Source organism: Tasmannia lanceolata, unplaced genomic scaffold, assembly GCF_043159265.1.
Source record: "Tasmannia lanceolata isolate RefF3 unplaced genomic scaffold, GAP_Taslan_0.1 ptg000029l, whole genome shotgun sequence".
In the NCBI taxonomy this organism is placed as follows: Eukaryota; Viridiplantae; Streptophyta; class Magnoliopsida; order Canellales; family Winteraceae; genus Tasmannia; species Tasmannia lanceolata.
Genome location: NW_027518706.1, coordinates 218,661 through 229,649, shown reverse-complemented (window position 1 = coordinate 229,649; position 10,989 = coordinate 218,661). Strand labels below are relative to the sequence as shown.

The 10,989-nt window shown below is 39.4% G+C and overlaps 1 long non-coding RNA gene across 1 annotated transcript; it reads left to right on the top strand.

Moving 5' to 3' along the window:
* Nucleotides 1–633: 633 nt before the first annotated feature.
* LOC143859243 (uncharacterized) lies at nt 634–4,973 on the top strand. The gene is made up of 2 exons (XR_013239209.1): nt 634–1,280; nt 4,474–4,973. It is a non-coding gene; the product is annotated as an uncharacterized LOC143859243 (long non-coding RNA).
* Nucleotides 4,974–10,989: the final 6,016 nt, after the last annotated feature.

The following is a 10,989-nucleotide window of genomic DNA, read 5'->3' as shown; positions in this document are numbered from 1 at the left end:
TCTTGTTTTCTCGATCTTTTTGGTTATTTTTGTCATGTTTTGTGTCGTCCTGATAATTGTTGAGAAAGGTTATTCCCAAGAATCCGAGCAAGAGAGAATTTGGATCCGATTGATGGGCCCGTCTTGAGCATTTGTTTAGATTTGGATCAAACAGGGTGGCCCGCGCATTGTTTTAGTGAAAAATGAGTTTTGAACCTACTTCGATCCAACACCTAAAGATGATCATCAAGAGAACGGTCAAGATCTCAGAGAAGTCGTTTTAACAACCAATTTTGTTACGATCATCAGGTTGAGTTACTCGGATCAGCCCATTGAAATGATTTAGGAGGACACAACCTACTTAGGTAGGGGACCCATCAATTGGATGGTCTGGATCGTCATAGAGGAATGATTTAAGGGGGCACAACCAATTTACATTGCGACCCACCATTTGAACGGTCAAGATCATCAATTGTCGCCCATCAAATGGACGGTTCGGATCATCAAATGGGAGTGATTTAAAAATGGGGTAACATATTCACATTTTGATCTATTGGATGGTTTGGATCAGCCCATAGGATTGATTAGTGGAGCACAAATTAAATCACATCGCAGCCCACTATTTGAACGGTCAAGATCATCAATTGTCGCCCATCAAATGGACGGTTCGGATCATCAAATGGGAGTGATTTAAAAATGGGGTAACATATTCACATTTTGATCTATTGGATGGCTTGGATCAGCCCATAGGATTGATTAGCGGAGCACAAATTAAATCACATTGTTGCCCATCAAATGAACGGTTCCGATCATACTTTGGAGTGGGGCATATGATTTTATGCACAATTGGGAATTTGGTCACATATGGGACCCACTTGGGTTATCTTTTACCTACTCAAAAGGACTTTAAAAAAACATGCATGGGGCCACACACATGTCAAAATTCAATGTCCACAATGGTGGCCACCTACCATGGAATATGTCCACAATGGTGGCCACCTACCATGGAATAAGTCCACAATGGTGGCCACCACCCTCCCATTCCTTTGCTATAAATGGTTCAATGAGGGTGAGTAAGAGAGAGAACTCATTTCTCTTCTATCATGAGTTCTAACAAAGTGGCTATGTGGGGTTGAAAAGAAAAAAAGAAAGAAAAAGAAACAAGAAAAGAAGAAAAAGAAACAAAAAAGGAGGAAAAAAAAGAAAAGAGGAGAGAACCCCTCTCTTAGAAAATTCAAGCCCTCTCTCTAGACCAAATCCCTCTTCTCCATAAGTTTGCATGGAATATCGTCTACAAAAAGGTATGTCTTTTGGAATTTTATTTTATTTTCTATATTTGTAGGATTGAGTGTTGTTTTGCGTATATTTTGGTTGATGTCATGTTTAATTTTGTACTAGTTTGGCCTTGGTCATGTTCTCACTTATGCTAAATATAATTAATGTGTTAGGGTCATTAGAACCTATTTGCAATGGGATGTTGAAATCATTGGCTTGTTAGGGAATTTAGATTTCTTTTGGGAAAACAATTCATTAAAAATTTTGAACATTTACAAGAAAGAAAACTTGAATTTTACATGAATTATCAAAACCCATTTAATTTGGCTTACAAAACCTCCATCTTTCAATTGATAACAACAGCCCCCACTCCAATTTGATAACAACAGCCCCCACTCAATCTCAAGAACCCAATATCCATACCCCACCTTGCCAAGTAGATAAAAACAACCCCTTTTTCAAACGTCCCATTTGAATCTAATCTCAGGCCCATTCAAGCCATTTTTCATATTCACCGTCTTTTAATCACTAAAAAAATAAGAACTATCAAAAGAAAACATGGGGGTGCCAATATCATTCCCGTCATAGTGCTAGCTGTTAGACTTTAAACAGATTTTTCGACCTCTAAACAACAGAATCGTGGGAAATGGTTAACTACAAAGTCGTAGATATTTTTGTGCCGTTTCCAACGAGTATTCGTGCTAGATCAGACAGCGAGCGGTTAAAAAGTTAAGTCCAAAATGGTTGCGGCACACCTTTAGGCATTTCCAGTTTAATGTTGCTGTCCTTTTGTTTGCAACACAAATTCGAACCTCTAAATCACAGATTTACAAACAATGGAGAACTACAAAGTTGTAGCCCTATAAAAGATCTTTCCAACGCATGTTTGTACGTTGAATTTGGCCAAGCGGTTAAAGAGTTACGACAGTTTTAGTGGGCTGCATTTGTCAGATCTTTTAATGGTCAATGGTTTGTCGAATTTGTGCAATTGTCAAAACTTGGTTGTGTTAACGTCATTTTCCAAACCAAAATCGAAAGACATTAATCTAAAGTACATCCAACCTAAAATTAACAAAACTAAAATTCACCCATTTAAAATCCACTGATAAAAATCCGTTAAAAGCCATTAACCAAAAGACCACTAAAAATTTCAAATGAAACTAAAACCTTCTAAATAAACAACTTTAAAAGCTACCAAACACACTAAATACCTTCAGATAATAAAAGCTTCAAGAAAACTCTAAAAGTTTCCACAAACCCAAAAGAATTCGAGATTCCCAAGAGCCGGTGGATTCAAAATTCCTTTAGGAACCCTTAGAGCCCAATTTAGGAACACTGGTGTCGTGTCGTGTCGTGTCCTAAGTTTTAGGGAGTCTTAGGTTTTAGGGAGTCCTAGAGTCAGGAGTCCGGCCTCATCACGGACGCTTGCTATGTATAGCAACCGTGCCATAGGTCTAGTTACACTAGTCACCCAATCTTTCCCTAGGACAAGCCTAGTAAACTAGGATGTAAGGCAAACCTGCATTAGTCTAAGGGACCATTTGCATTTAGATGAGAATCATATAGCATCTTAGATGAAATCCTAAGATAATAAAATCTTCAACTTGAATTAAATAACTTCTCCTAAAACTGTTGAAACAGTCAATCCCGTCTAGGTCGGTGTCTTAGTTGAGTTAGGCATATGTAACTTAGCTTAGGTGCACCGAACTACGTCGACTCTGATCCCAGTGAGGCTTGGGTACGTAGGCAGCTTGGATGTCTGATGGCATACCACCCGCGAGTCGGCACCACAAACAAATTGTGGTGTTTTGTATATTAATTTTCTTGTAAATGCTTAATCAAATCACTTAGGACTTTCCATGAAATTAGAATTTTAGGGGAACTTTCACTTAGATTGAATCCAGACAAATTAATAAATCAAGATACACATTTAGGATTCACATTGAAATTAGATCATAGGATGCATGTCACTTAGTTCGCACATTAACATAGAGTTGAATGAGCCATTTAAAATAAATTTAAAAGAGTTAGCTTTTGGAATCGAAGACCGATTATCGGGCAAGAATGGTGCATGTGGTGGATAACTCCCCATACCTTCCATTCTCGTAACCAGGTAGCGAGTCTAGATTTCTGGTTAATTACGGGTCCTAGATCCCACATCTAGGTGGCGACTCTGTCAGTCTCTTTCGTGTGGAATTCGGATTGCCTTAGTGATCCCAAGTTCACAGGAAAGATTAATTCAAATCAATAATAAAATGCACACGCCAATCGCGTGGATACGAGAGACCAAGAGAGAGAGAGCGGCGGCTCGCGCCCCACACCCCTCTCGCGGGATCAGGGTACCACAGTCTGGCGACTCTGCTGGGGACCACCTAACTTCATTAAAATTTCAAAAGATAATTCATTTGAATTTAATTTAACTGGCTCATAAAAACTCTATACTTGTTAGATTAGTTTGTCTTGTTTTATTTTCTCATCACATTTTACTCGAACTTAACCTAACAAAACCTGAGGGCATCATAGATTGCGCAAACATATTGCACACACTTACATCACTTGCATCTAAACTCTTGCATCTCACGTGCACACACGTCCTATTTTAGGAACCCGGAGTGTTATCTAGCATGGTTGACTGGGATTTCATCACCTGGTGCCTCTGTGCTAGAGAAGCATTCCACCCTTAGCCTAGTACCTTTATGGTACGTAAACGGATCTCTTGTTCACGTACTGATACGCCGGACACTGGTACAGTATATCGAACAGGGATTCGCGCTAAGGGAACTCTTGGCCTTACCCCTAGATTAACCCACACATGCATGTAGTATACGAACACATGTGCATCATGTGTGTGAGCCTAGTTTAGGATATCCTACCCATTGGTGTCTAGATTAGGCCGTGGTCCATCTTCCAATGGTCACGATCGGTCCTTAGATACACGAACAAAGTCATGAGTCGAGATTCTCTCTCCACTCCGATAGATTAGGATTAGGGTTGATGCCTTCAGGTAACACTGATAAAATGTGAAAAAAAAAAAAAAAAAATTTCCCTTTGGGTTAGGATATAAATCCCATAATTTTCAAAGATCTCATAGGATTAGTCATTCATGATCTATCCGTTGAAAGCAATCTTATGCTATCTCATCTAATCTTTTGATCGTGCGTCTTTCGTTCTTCTGTCATACGATTCGATCGTATCTTCATGCCATCCCCTAACTGGCAGATGCAGAATCTCACAATCTTTCGATTATGCGTTCTCATGATCTGATCATGCCTGGTCCAGATAATCCAATCTTGCTTGTACCCCTGGTCTGTTCCTCCTCTAGGGGCTACCTTTTTCAAGATTATTTTGCTAAGTCCTTCAGAGTTCACTCTCAGAATCATTGAGCTAGGGGCATTTCCCTATGCGAATCAGTCATCATTGTCCAAAATTGAAAGTATCAGCCATGATGATGTTCAGAACGAACCAGCCTTCGCCGAGCCTTCAACGCCAAACAGTTGCAGCAGTTAAAGTTTTAGTCACTTACTATTTTATGTTGAGTCAGTCATCATGGTCAGTATAATTGTTGAGTCCGGTCTTACAGTTAAAGGTCAATGCCTAGTCCAGGCAAGTTATCTTCTGTTTCTCTTTCTTATTTAGAGTTGTGAATCGTGAGCATGTTCAGGATAGGTCGTCTGATGTAATAGCTTTTCTTTAAATAAAATTTCAGTCAGTTCCAAAAAGTTCACTTGTGTCTGTTCTTAAGTGTGCTTCTGATCTTAAAATAAGACTCCCTCCTCAAATGAGGACAAAATTGACGAAACTCCACTTGAGTCACAGCAATTACTTGAACGAGAGGAGGAGCGCCAATCCCAACCTTTCAAAGATGAAATTGAAATGATAAACACTGGCACTGAAACTTTGATTCAGTGAATGCCGATTGAAAATACATTACCCTCTAAAGAGTGTGAAGAATTGATAAAATTATTTCAAGAATAAGAAGATTGTCTAGAAAAGCTACAACCGATACCAGGGGCAAGACATAGATGGAAAGCTCAAAGAAAATGAAGAAAGTGAGAAGATATATGCTATACAAGGGGCATAGAGTGGAAACAACTTTCATATTTCCAATCAATGACCTTGGTTCTCAAATTCATAAAGCCAACAAATTCAAGATGAAAAGTTCAAAAGCAAACAATGAAAAGTGATCATCAGATATCGAGAGTACGAATCCATAGATGGAGGATGTCAAAGAACAAGTTTCGCTCTATGAAAGTCAAAAGCACGTATTAGAATCTTGAAAGAAGAAGATCCATTATCTCTTACCTGGAAATGCCGTCAAACTCCGCGAAAAAAAAAAAACAAAAAAGAAAAAAATAATCACTACCAGACGGACTCTAGTAACCCAGATCGATTCCCAATCTGAACATCGAAAGGCCTCATTTGGCCGATTAAATCCCAAAATCAGAACCCAATGTCAAAAGAATACCGGTTTGCAAACCCTTCGAGCCTGAATAAAATTTTCTTGAAAACCCATCAAAGCAGGGGCATTTCCCCGAACTACGCGAGACCTGATCCCTATACTGGGGTACGTAGGCAACTCGGTTGAACCGAGTTCGGTCGATTCAAAAAGGAAAAGAAATTCAATCCTTTCAAAAAAAAAAAAGAGGGACAAGTTCCAAAAGAAGAGAAGTTAATTGTTCCAGAAAGAAAAGAAAAAAGGAAAAAAAATCAATTAACCTTCAAACAATTTATCTTCAAACTAGGGGCATTCGCCCTGAACTACACACGACCTGATTCCTACCTTGGGATATGTAGGCGACCTGTTCACAGGTTCGGTCGAAATCTTTGTTGAGCCTTAAGCCATTCTTTGAAAAGCCCTATCCTACCTATAAAAGTCCTTCTGGTGTTCAGAACTAATGAGCTAGGTCCTGAGATACAATAAAAAAAATGAAATGATGATGAATAAGAAAAATAACGGAGTTTGAAGATCTGCTAGACTGAAAACCTGAAAGGGCGGTCTAGGCAAAATTTAAGATCATTCCCCTGCTAAGTTGAAAACCCGAAAGGGCGGCTTAGGCAAAAGCTAAGGGGATAGCCTGCTGGATCAAAAACCTAGAAAGGTGGTTCAGGCAAAAGTTAAGGCTAGCGCGGTCCGCCAAGTTAAAAACCCTGAAGAGGTAACTTGGTCACGGTAAGAGAATCAGTATAAGAAGGCTACAGCCGGTATCAAGACTGAAGATCAACTGAAATTCAAGCAAATTCAAGTGATATCCTCAAAACTGGGGGCATTGAAGCTAAGCAATCTTAGGGGGCGTAATTAAATCCTTGAGGCATTACTGTTTTAAGGAAAAAGTCCAGTGTTTACCAATTGAAAAACTATTCCTCGAAAGGATAGACTTACCAAACAAAATATTAACTAAGTCAGAAGCATCACTGTGTTTGTCAGTATAGTCAGTCAATCTTTGTTATTCTAAGTTCACTCCTTCAGGGCTGCTCAATCCTTTGAGTAGTGCCTTTCATCTAAGTTTTCTCTTTAGAAAGAGTCAATCGTCGTTCTTATGTCCAAATGATGTAACTGTCTTGGTGAAGGAGGCCCGGCCTAGGCAGCTCCCTGCAATTATACCTGAAAGGGTTCGAGAATCTAGTCAAACAGCTACATTTCAAATAAGATCAACTCAGAAGAGTTCAGAAGTAGAAACATCAGAAAGCCCAACTTCCGTAAAAAGATCATACCCTAGGAAGGCACCTTAAGCTTAGAAGAACCCCAGATGTAATGGTGGTTGAGCAAATTTCTCAGAAAGATGAACCATTAAAATTCAGGATTTCCTTCCAGTTAGTTAAATACTATCCTGGTCAAAAAATGTTTATCTAAACACCTGTCAAGAGGCAAATCCCACTTTTCCATGATTATATCCAAGAGAGCCGTTGTTCTAAATTACCAATCTCAAATGTCTTGTTCAAAGTTTCAGTTATCAAAATCCCCAGAAGACAAGACTAGCAGTCTCTTTGAGAAAAATCTCGTTGAAGTTTCATAAAGGTATTCCTGATCCATTCTTGTTCGTAATGATTCTTCGTTCCTAAGGTTTGCTGTTTCATCTTTCGGCAAAATCTTAGTTTCCAATATCTTTGTCAGGCACGATCTATAATGTCCCCGATTTCATTAAGTTCAAAAATTAAAAAAAATAAAAAAATAAAAAATTCATCAAATCAAATCCCAATTCAAAAAAAAAAAATCCAATCCTACGTCAAATTCAAATTCATGGAAAATCTCTAAATTCTTCGAGCCCGTTTGTGAACGATGCCTTTTTTCTCGATGCCATTTGTGAATGGTCTCGTCTTCTCCTTGAGCCCGTTTACGGACGGTACCTCATTTCCCAAAAATAAAAAATTTAGCAAATCCAAATCCTTAACTAAAAAAAAAATCCAATCCTACGAAAAATCTCATGTCCTCTTTGAGCCCGTTTGTGAACGGTGCCTCTTTTCTCGAGGCCATTTGTGAATGGTCTCGTCTTCTCCTTGAGCCCGTTTGCGGACGGTGCCACATTTCCCAAAAATACAAAAAAATAAAATAAAAATAATAAAAAATTTATCAAATCCAAATCCTTAATTCAAAAAAAAAAATCCAATCCTACGAAAAATCTCATGTCCTCTTTGAGCCCGTTTGTGAACGGTGCCTCTTTTCTCGAGGCCATTTGTGAATGGTCTCGTCTTCTCCTTGAGCCCGTTTACGGACGGTACCTCATTTCCCAAAAATAAAAAATTTATCAAATCCAAATCCTTAATTCAAAAAAATCCAATCCTACGACAAATTCAAGTTCATAAAAATTCTCTAAATTCTTCGAGCCCATTTGTGAATGGGGCCTCGTTTCTCGAGTCCATTTGTGAATGGTCTCGTCTTCTCCTTGAATCCGTTTGTGAACGGTGTCTCATTCTCTGAGTCCATTTGGAATGGTCTCATGCCCTCTTTGAGCCCTTTTGTGAAAGGTTCTTCATTTCTCGAGTCCATTTGTGAATGGTCTTCTCCTTGAACCCGTTTGTGAACGGTGTCTCATTCTCTGAGTCCATTTGGAATGGTCTCATGTCCTCTTTGAGCCCTTTTGTGAAATGTTCTTCATTTCTCGAGTTCATTTGTGAATGGTCTCGTCTTCTCCTTGAACCCGTTTGTGAACGGTGTCTCATTCTTTGAGTCCATTTGTGAATGGTCTCATGTCCTCTTTCAGCCCTTTTGTGAAAGGTACCTCATTTCTCGAGTCCATTTGTGAATGGTCTCGTCTTCTCCATGAACCCGTTTGTGAACGGTGTCTCATTCTCTGAGTCCATTTGTGAATGGTCTCATGTCCTCTTTGATCCCTTTTGTGAAAGGTGCTTCATTTCTCGAGTCCATTTGTGAATGGTCTCGTCTTCTCCTTGAACCCGTTTGTGAACGGTGTCTCATTTTCTGAGTCCATTTGTGAATGGTCTCATGTCCTCTTTGAGCCCTTTTGTGAAAGGTGCCTCATTTCTCGAGTCCATTTGTGAATGGTCTCGTCTTCTCCTTGAACCCGTTTGTGAACGGTGTCTCATTTTTTGAGTCCATTTGTGAATGGTCTCAGGTCCTCTTTGAGCCCTTTTGTGAAAGGTGCCTCATTTCTCGAGTCCATTTGTGAATGGTCTCGTCTTCTCCTTGAACCCGTTTGTGAACGGTGTCTCATTTTCTGAGTCCATTTGTGAATGGTCTCAGGTCCTCCTTGAGCCCGTTTGTGAACGGTGCCTCATTTCTCGAGTCCATTTGTGAATGGTCTCGTCTTTTCTTTGAACCCGTTTGTGAACGGTGCCTCATTTCTCGAGTCCATTTGCGAATGGTCTCGTCTTCTCCTTGAGCCCGCTTGTGAGCGGTATCTCATTCTCTCGTTGCCCGTTTGTGAGCGGCACCGCAGCGGGATTTTTTTTATTGCATTCCAATTCTAGGACTTCGTTTAGGGTCTTGCATTAGGTAGTAAATGTTTGCGTCGGTTCCGTTTTGTGTAGAGTCCTTTGTCGATTAAAGCTACGCAAAATGGTTCTGTCATTTTTAACTTTGGTATTCAATGACTACGTCATCTCTACCAAAGAGGGGCATCTGTAGACACCCCATTTTGTTTTGTTTTAATCAACAAAGAAGTTAGTGTTCTTGTTATCAGTCTCCTTTAGTGTTTTCCATTCCCGTGTCCGCTCCTCTTGTTTTCTCGATCTTTTTGGTTATTTTTGTCATGTTTTGTGTCGTCCTGATAATTGTTGAGAAAGGTTATTCCCAAGAATCCGAGCAAGAGAGAATTTGGATCCGATTGATGGGCCCGTCTTGAGCATTTGTTTAGATTTGGATCAAACAGGGTGGCCCGCGCATTGTTTTAGTGAAAAATGAGTTTTGAACCTACTTCGATCCAACACCTAAAGATGATCATCAAGAGAACGGTCAAGATCTCAGAGAAGTCGTTTTAACAACCAATTTTGTTACGATCATCAGGTTGAGTTACTCGGATCAGCCCATTGAAATGATTTAGGAGGACACAACCTACTTAGGTAGGGGACCCATCAATTGGATGGTCTGGATCGTCATAGAGGAATGATTTAAGGGGGCACAACCAATTTACATTGCGACCCACCATTTGAACGGTCAAGATCATCAATTGTCGCCCATCAAATGGACGGTTCGGATCATCAAATGGGAGTGATTTAAAAATGGGGTAACATATTCACATTTTGATCTATTGGATGGTTTGGATCAGCCCATAGGATTGATTAGTGGAGCACAAATTAAATCACATCGCAGCCCACTATTTGAACGGTCAAGATCATCAATTGTCGCCCATCAAATGGACGGTTCGGATCATCAAATGGGAGTGATTTAAAAATGGGGTAACATATTCACATTTTGATCTATTGGATGGCTTGGATCAGCCCATAGGATTGATTAGCGGAGCACAAATTAAATCACATTGTTGCCCATCAAATGAACGGTTCCGATCATACTTTGGAGTGGGGCATATGATTTTATGCACAATTGGGAATTTGGTCACATATGGGACCCACTTGGGTTATCTTTTACCTACTCAAAAGGACTTTAAAAAAACATGCATGGGGCCACACACATGTCAAAATTCAATGTCCACAATGGTGGCCACCTACCATGGAATATGTCCACAATGGTGGCCACCTACCATGGAATAAGTCCACAATGGTGGCCACCACCCTCCCATTCCTTTGCTATAAATGGTTCAATGAGGGTGAGTAAGAGAGAGAACTCATTTCTCTTCTATCATGAGTTCTAACAAAGTGGCTATGTGGGGTTGAAAAGAAAAAAAGAAAGAAAAAGAAACAAGAAAAGAAGAAAAAGAAACAAAAAAGGAGGAAAAAAAAGAAAAGAGGAGAGAACCCCTCTCTTAGAAAATTCAAGCCCTCTCTCTAGACCAAATCCCTCTTCTCCATAAGTTTGCATGGAATATCGTCTACAAAAAGGTATGTCTTTTGGAATTTTATTTTATTTTCTATATTTGTAGGATTGAGTGTTGTTTTGCGTATATTTTGGTTGATGTCATGTTTAATTTTGTACTAGTTTGGCCTTGGTCATGTTCTCACTTATGCTAAATATAATTAATGTGTTAGGGTCATTAGAACCTATTTGCAATGGGATGTTGAAATCATTGGCTTGTTAGGGAATTTAGATTTCTTTTGGGAAAACAATTCATTAAAAATTTTGAACATTTACAAGAAAGAAAACTTGAATTTTACATGAATTAT